The following is a 6,979-nucleotide window of genomic DNA, read 5'->3' on the forward strand; positions in this document are numbered from 1 at the left end:
CTTTGGGATAACTTTTCAAAAAGTTGATTCTCACATTGTCTAGTCTGTTTTCTTTATTGCTTTTAAGGACAAGTAGAATTTCAGATTTCCTTACTTTGCTATTTTCTCTGACATCTCCATATAACATTCTTAAAATACAATGCTATAGAAATGGAAAACTAATTAGAACTTGCCCGGTTTTAAGGTAGGTTGGGGAGAAGGATATTGTGTGGTTATAAAAGGTCAACATCAGGAATTCTTGTGGTCATAAAACTATTCTGTATTGTATGTGCAGGTGTCTCTGTTTTATTTTGCACAACTGTGTGTGAAAATACAATTAGTGTAATATTTCAAAAAGTTTAAGTGAAAAAGAAACGAATAAAAGGGATTGAGTTACAGATACAATAGAACAAAAAATAATTTTCTATGGAAATCAGATTCCATCTCTTTTGAGAATGGTTAAATAAGTGCATTGCTTGTATCTATGTGCCCAATACTTAGACAACTAAATATCAACATAATTACATCCAGTGGAAGTTCTTTGTAAGTGTCACGAATGGGAAACTTACAATATATTTATAATCTTTCTTAATGTGTATTTATTCATTTACTGGAATGAGTAAATAACAAAATAATAACAAAACTTTTAATATTGAGATATGTAGGAGGAAATGCAAGAAGGAAAAGAAAAAGAAAAATAATAGCTGATAACAGTTTTATGATGTAAATATAGTATCTTAAATTGGTCAACACAAAGAGCAAGTACTGAAATAATTTAGTGGTTTGCTTTGGTAATGTATTTTAAGTTCCTTAAAATACTGCTCATTTATTATTGACAACTTCCAGTCCAAATTATGTCTGTAGTATTAGGATTTGTTTTTATGTCTCAAGTGAAGAGTCCCACATACTCTGTAGACAATGTTCTTAGTCCTGTGGTTTCCACTTATAGCTTTACTATTATTTTATTGGATAATTTCTACTAGTCATTACCATCATTCTTGCAAATTTCTCTGGAAACTACGCTTTTATTAGTTTGAAAGTCTCCCATCCCTTACTGTGTGAAAATGATTCTTGCTGTGATTAAATGAGGAGCAAAAAGTCACTCGCAGCAGGTCTAGTGGCATTCACTCTTCTTTCATGCAGAGTAAATGGGACTGGTGGGCTTTCTACTGAAAATCATTTCTGGGATTTCTCAAAAAGAAGGCAAACTGTGTGAACCATATGTAGATGGGTTCTTATGGCTTCTCAGACAATCAGGGAAGGAAATTTTCTCACCTTCGCTTGACAAAGTTGAATACGTCCAGATTATTAGCATTAGTCACTTTTACAGATGTCCCAGTTTCCTCTGTGTGTACTCAAGCACAGATATTTCTTTTTGTATGTTTTTCCGGTTATGCCTTATGCTAAACCAAAGCAACTAGAAAATTGATAGGAAGATTACTTGCAACAGGAGGGAGCAACTAGAAATGGATAGTGGTTTAGTATAATGAGATTATCTCATCGGGTAGAAATTTATGTAGTATCTCTTTCTCTGCCTGTGTACTGCAATATATGGTTACATGTTTAGTAGCTGTATTTTAAAAATAAGAAGGAAATAGTGAAAGAGGAAAAAGTCAAAAACTGATCCACTCTTTGAGCAAAGTTTTTTTTTCAGAATTTTGTTAGTATTCATCATACACCAACTAGTTTACATATTTAGTTCTTTACAATGAAAATGATAAAAAATTATAAGCACACATTTTATGATTTTAAATTCAGATTATGAAAAATTCTATCTTATTTGTAAATAATATCTTTAACACCTGAGTGAGTTTACTTGCTCAGAAAGGAGTATGAGGTTTATTTCTACCTAAGGATTTGATACATTTCATTAGTACTAAAATGTTTTTATTAACTTCAGCACCTTCAAGCCTAGTTTGCCTGCCCATACTGGAAGTATAACCTCCTCTTTTCATTTGTTGTCAGATTGATGAAATAAAATTTTCAAGCATTTTTCCCCTTCTACCAATGATCTGAAATACTACATGGCTCTAAGATGAATGTACATTTGCACGTTTGACTGGAAGTTCTGCAACTATTGCCTATGCCAATGAGTTTAAGTACACTGTCAACACATTTGACCTCCCATTCTTATAATCTTGTCACTTGAACCTGCTGTTTTGCATCTTCTAGCACTCTTAATTTTGTTTTCCTATTTAGCAAGTCAAACATCTTCCCACTATAAATTTCAAAAAAGGTATCATATACTTGACATTCTAGCTTCTTAGAGTTTGGCTTCCTTAGCATTAAAAAAAATAGAGCTGCTAATGCATAAATTCCTTTAGAATAATCTTGATTTTTCCTAAAAAGTCACCACCTATAGTGGTGAGTTTTTCTATATCCAGTCTGCCCATAAGCAACACATGCAGCCTAGTGGTCTAGTGGTAAACCTTTTTTATTGGGTGGGTGTTTCTTCTTTTTTTTTTAATTTATTATACTTTAAGTTCTGGGATACATGTGCAGAACGTACAGGTTTGTTACATAGGTATACATGTACCATCGTGGTTTGCTGCACCCATCAACCCATCATCTAGGTTTTAAGCCCTGCATGCATTAGGTATTCATCCTAATGCTCTCCCTCTCCTTGCCCCCTACCCGCGACAGGCCCTGCTGTGTGATGCTCCCCTCCCTGTGTCCATGTGTTCTCATTGTTCAACTCCCACTTATGAGTGAGAACATGCAGTGTTTGGTTTTCTATTCCTGTGTTACTTTGCTGAGAATAATGGTTTCCAGCTTCATCCATCTCCTGGCAAAGGACAAGAACTCATTCTTTTCTTTATGGCTGCACAGTATTGCAGTACTCCATGGTGTATATGTGCCACATTTTCTTTATCCCGTCTACAATTGATGAGCATTTGGGTTGGTTCCAAGTCTTTGCTATTGTGAATAGTGCTGCAGTAAACATATGTGTGCATGTGTCTTTATAGTAGAATGATTTATAATCCTTTGGGTATATACTCAGTGATGGGATTGCTGAGTCAAATAGTATTTCTGGTTCCAGATCGTTGAGGAATCACCGCATTGTCTTCCACAATGTTGAACTAATTTACACACAAATACATATAACCATGTTCATTAATAGGATATTCTGTTGTTAGTGTCCATAATCCAAACTTCCTCTAAAGTCTCTGATTATATACATAATTTTATAATTTGGGTTTGTAGCATCAACATCCTGGGCTATTTTTTTTCTTTAAATTCTTTCTGCTTAAGTCACTTTTTTCTTATTTTCTTTTTAATTTTTCTACTTCTTTTACACAATTAGATTTTTTTTTTGACAGGGTCTTACTCCTGGTGTGCAGTGGCACAATCTTGGCTCACTGCACCCTCTACCTCCCAGGCTCAAGTGGTCCTCCCACCTTAGCCTCCCAAGTAGGGACTACAGGCATGCACCATCACGTTCGGCCAATTTTTTGTATTATTAGTAGAGATGGAGTTTCGCCATGTTGCCCAGGCTGGTCTGGAATTGCTGGGCTCAAGCTATCCACTCAACTCAGCCTCCCAAAGTGCTGTTGTTACAGGCGAGAGCCACCACGCCCCGCCTGCAATTAGATTTTCTACGTATCTTTTGTTGTGCAGAGAAAAACTGTTCAGGAAGTTGACTAGGTGTGCATGAGTAGAACCAATGATTTTTTTATCTCTCTTGGTGGAGAGTCATTGTTAATAGAAGCCACTACAGTCCATTAATTCTTTACAATCTTGTTTAACTTGCCTGAAGATGTTAGAGATGAGGGTGTTTCTATACTGGGTTAATTCTTTTCTGTCAGTTACAAGGTCAGGGTTAAGGGAAAGATGCTGATCAGGTCAATATCTTTGTATTTTGTAGCTCCATTTTCTATCCATTTAACAGTTACACCATCCTTATCTGTTTTTGAAGATTTTACCATTGTTTGATGCATTTGCCTATTGCTCCAATAGATCTGCACATAAATCCTAATCTGAATCTTGCCAATGTTGGCCACTCATAGTGAATTTTAAAGGATGAATATAAAGTCATACATATATATTCCTCATCTAAATTATGTACACTATGTTATGACATATTATGTTAAAATACATTCTATTGGCAGTTGAGAAAGGTTACAAAGTTTTGAGCACATTTTAGAAATATAACCAAGTTAAATACTTAAAAAATATATTTTTATAATGAAGGTATGGCATGATGTATCAATGAACCTATTGCTTTAGACATATTAATATTCATGTTTATCCATTCAATTTTTAACTACCTTTCCAAAACTGCCACATCAGCTGGTTGTTCTAAAGTTGTTTCTAAATACACACATTTGTCTTTTCTCAGTAAAAACTTAAAAACAAAAACCTAGAAAACTAGATTGAAATTAAATGTGTGAAACATATTTTTCAAAAGGTACAAGTCAGAAACTAAGATTTAAGAATTGTTAGATACATTAATTAGTAATATTTTTAATAATTAGAAAAAGAAAAATATTTGGTGTTTGTTTTTTACCTTTAATGATACTGTATAACTGGTGACCTTTCTGTTATAAAATAGTTATTTATGATCTATGTTAAGTGATGAAAATTGAAGATAAAGAGGTTTATATTGGTGAATCATTATTCTGTGATAGTTTGAACTATTTACTGACTAGCATTTCTTCCATCCTTTTTCTTGCCATTTTTCCTCTGCCTTGTTGGCTTTGTTCTTGGCCATGTTATTTTGCTGCATATAAACAGATGTTTTAAATGTAATTTTTGTGTGCTGTGGCCCTCTTGCTCTGACTCTTCATCATTAAAATAGTATGTCCTAGATAATGAATACATTCCTTCAGTGTAGATTCTGAAATGAGAAGACTTGTGGAGCCATGTTTAACCAAATCTAGCTGAGCCCAGAATATACAGGCCCCATAGAGTCTAGTGAATCCAGCATAAAACAGCAAAGCCAAGAGAGCCCAATAGAGCTACAGTGTACTTAAGACCATAAAGTAAAGTAAGACATAAATGTTTGTTTTTTGAAGCCTCTGAGAATACATGGCTGTTAGTTAAACCACAAAACCTTATGAAATCTTATCATTATACTTATCTAACACTGACTTGAAGAACTTTGAATTAAAATAGCCACTGTTGGCGTTTGTAGATTCAATTGAGTCAGATTGGTTAACTCTTTGGTGTAATCAATTGCTACATTACTAATCATCAAAACAGAAGGAAACCCATAATACATGTGCTCATAGTTTTGTTAGACCATGCTTACAGAACCCCTAGAGAATTAGGGAATCAGTGAGAGCAGAATAATACATACAATAATGACAGCAGTTTGGACCTTACTTGTAATCAACAAACTTGATTACAAACAAAATTTTAATAAAAAATAAGAAAAATAAAATCCTATAACAAAGCTTTTATTTGATCTTTACTGTAGGTTGTAGATTAGAACATTGTTATTAATATAGAAGACATATTCATCTTAAGCAGTTAGAGACCAAGTCGACTTCATTTATAAAGAATAATCTTATACTTATAGTCTGAAAGAGATGATGATCATCACTAGAATTTGAGACAGAATTTATCAAAATTGATTTCTCAAATAATCATAGTTTGTAAAATTGTTTATAATTACCATGAGGCATTCAATTTTTCCAAGATAGGGGCATTTTTATTTAAAAAATAGAATGATTATTACAGTTTATAATAGCAAAAACCGCAATTACTTTTACACCAACCTAATACTTCTTTTCTTATGTCTTTAATACATGCCATGTGGAATGTCCAGAGGTCATTGTAAATAAACAGCATAAAGAGTCCCAAACATAGGGGAAACAAACAATCACATGAGCAAATTACAACGATAACAAAAAGGTCAGTATTTGGAAAGGTTACTAAAGAGAAGCTTGATTGAAGATTTGGCATCTAACTGTGCCCAGAATCACAATGCTAATCTCTATCAGTGTGTAGCATTCAGGACTTCTAAAGGTAGAGATGAATACACTCTCAGCAAGCAGTAGAAGGCCTATTGGGTTACCTGAAACCCATCAGTGTCACATAACAATAACCTTTATTTTGGTATTCATCTTTAAATCTATCTCATACTGCTTCCCATTGTTGGCTTTGCATTTATTTATTTTTTAAGAAACCAAATCCAACTGAGATTGCAGCCAACACTGACTGTTACAGATAATTGTGCTTAAAAGCACAGCTATAGGTGGAGGTATTTCCAACTCTTATTATTGATGCTGGCCCACATAATGATAAAATGCTGTTTCAAAGGAATATTTAGAGTGTTATTTACACTGAATGAATCTGCTATAATTCTAGGACAAATAAGTGAAGAAATCTGAACTAAATCACAAAATCACAAAAACACCAAGTAACAAACTTATCATATGTTTCCAGGAATCATCTATTCATTCAATAATAATCAAGGATAGCCTACTGGGTGCTAGTCACTATTATATGTCAAAAGGATACAGTAGTCAGGAAGCATACAAGTTCATGCTTTCATGAGATATTCATCATTTTCTAGTTAGAGAGACAGACAAAAGAGGTAAACTAGTTTATACTTTATAGTTATATATTAAACAAATAATACAGAGTGATTTGGGAAGTGAGAATAATATATGAAGGCAAAATAAACAAGATTATGACATCCAGTTTCTAGTTTGGCATGTAAGGAGCTTGAAAGTCATTACTCCACCTTAGCAACAAGTATAAATCTAAACAAATTTCAAACCAAAAACTCTTTGTAGAGAATTACACCTGACCACAGCAGAGACCCTCAGACAGAAACCTTAAGTTAGAACCAGTAACAGAGTAAGAAAACTTAAACTGTAACTGACAAATAGCAGGAGGCTCATTGTGGACAAGTATGAGAGTTAAAAACTCCAGGGAATCCAGTATTAGAGGGCACGTCCATATTTTGTGAGTTTTGCTTTACCTGTTTTTTGCAGTACAGATATTAGAAAAGCTTCTTTGTGCCTCTGGAAGAGGGGAGGAAAAAGTAACC

At 33.8% G+C, this 6,979-nt stretch overlaps 1 pseudogene; it reads right to left on the reverse strand.

Annotated features, from left to right (window-relative positions):
* Positions 1-1,733: 1,733 nt before the first annotated feature.
* On the reverse strand, positions 1,734-3,905 carry LOC101139233 (kinesin-like protein KIF2A; annotated as a pseudogene).
* Positions 3,906-6,979: the final 3,074 nt, after the last annotated feature.

Source organism: Gorilla gorilla, chromosome X (assembly GCF_029281585.2).
Source record: "Gorilla gorilla gorilla isolate KB3781 chromosome X, NHGRI_mGorGor1-v2.1_pri, whole genome shotgun sequence".
Classification (NCBI taxonomy): domain Eukaryota; kingdom Metazoa; phylum Chordata; class Mammalia; order Primates; family Hominidae; genus Gorilla; species Gorilla gorilla.